The following is a 2,014-nucleotide window of genomic DNA, read 5'->3' as shown; positions in this document are numbered from 1 at the left end:
AGAGGTACATGGAGGGAGACAACATGCTGCTAAGAAACAGCTTTGTCCCTGATAAAGCCAGGCCGAAGGACGGGAAAAGCACTGAGTGGGGGTTCTGGTGAGCGATTCTTTTGGCCTTCATTGGGGAAAAAAAATCCACAGCCGCTTGACAGACACATTTAAACGCTCATATACACGGTGTGTCTGCATCTGTTTGACCTGCGACAGTTACCCACTTTCAATTACCTAGCATGCCTCTGAAAAGCAAGCAAATGCAGTGAACGCTGTGAAAGCAAGACAGATGTACAAGAAGACATCAACCATTTCCAAACAAATCATTTTCAATCAAATTTTTCCAAAAAAGTTATGGAAATTATCTGTTTAAATTACATTAACTGTAAGTTTTCCAAGTATCATGTCTGTCACACTGCAAGTCATGGTATGTTATAATAGAAAACCAAACAGCTCACTTTTCAGGATTTATTTGTTTATTGATTGATTGATTGATTTTGTTTTAAAAGTCCACTTTGGGTTAAAGGTGTGAGAATAAAAAATGTGTTTGGGAGTTCGAATGTGTGTGAACTAAGGATTCAGAACACCGTCTCAGTCTAAGCCAATCATGGTTGTCCATCAACACACTCATTATATTTCATCAAACCATCAAGCGTGTTATATTTAACAAACTGGTTTGTCAACCGAGGCTTGAGGTTCTCTCTCTCTCTCTCTCTCCCACTCACTCCAGATTATCCCCATATGTTATTACAGGAACCACTGAAATGATGTGATTGGTTCACCGTTTTAAGTGACAAACTAATGCTAATGCTTTATGTGATAGAAAATCATGTGGTCATGCTGTGCGATACTAGACGATGACACCTTCCGCATATGTAAATCACTGATCATGTCGCAAACAGAGTTAACAGGCTAAGCCCCGTCGATAAGATAGCTCAGGTGAGTCATGGTCACTGCATTACAGTAAGATGGCTGCTGAGAGGATACATTCATTTCCTGTAACATAACCTCCATAAATTATTTTTTGGTCATTAAGATAGTCTTGGAGAGACAGCACAGCTTCTTTGTTCCTGTGTGGAATTTAGGGGGGTGATTAAAGCACTGTGGTTTCCATTCTGCTGACTCCTTTGGGGACCAGCTCTTCTCCCCACCTCGTTTAAACAGATAAAGGGCTGCACTTGGTCAAACAGTACAGAAAAGTGTGCGACAGGCTAATGAGAGCCGTGTGGCCCAGGCCTCAAGAGGAGGCAGCGGTTGTTTGTGTGAGAAAAAGTTTACAGCTGATCCTGGTAAAGGAATAGGGCAACAACAGTAAGGAACTGCTGATTTGAAGACAGATGTTTAAAAAGAAAGAGTGGCGAAAGCGGCGCCGCGTGTCGGCTGAACATGAAGCGACGCAGGCACCCACACCCACACAGAAAGACAAATTGCCATGATGTAATGTACAAAAACAGGACACAACAAGGTTTGCTTGCTTCCATAATCTAACATCATTCCAACTTCCCACCCTCCCTCTCCTGGCGCTGCACAGCTGCTTGTAAGTAGGACACATCAATTTTTCATACGCTCGCTAAACTCTGTGGCCATAGTATCCAGCACCTGTCTGGAGCCACATGTGTCATAGCCTTCACCATACAGTACATCCCATCATATCCCATCCATTACTACAAAGACACACTCACATCCATCTGCCCCTCTGATCTTCACTGGCCTTCTTTTGTATGCCTTTCCATCCATCTTCCTTTCTTTATTTCCAATGCCCGCTACCTCATCTGGGAATGCGCCATCCATCCCTTAATGTATGCCATATGTAATAATCACAGAGAAAACACACTCATGTGCTATAAGGAGCGGCTCGGTAATATCATGGAGATTAAATGGCAAAGAAGCTGAAGCACTTTTAGACGGATGCATCCCTGCGCACACACAAATCCCTTACACACCTTAGAGTTGACTGGATTTGTATACTTCTCACTGTTTCACATATACACAGAATCTATCTCACAGCACCGACATCAAGAAT

The sequence above is a fragment of the Lampetra planeri genome, unplaced genomic scaffold (assembly GCF_965212315.1).
Source record: "Lampetra planeri unplaced genomic scaffold, kcLamPlan1.2.h2 scaffold_576, whole genome shotgun sequence".
Lineage (NCBI taxonomy): Eukaryota > Metazoa > Chordata > Hyperoartia > Petromyzontiformes > Petromyzontidae > Lampetra > Lampetra planeri.
Note: the sequence above shows the minus strand (reverse complement) of the source record.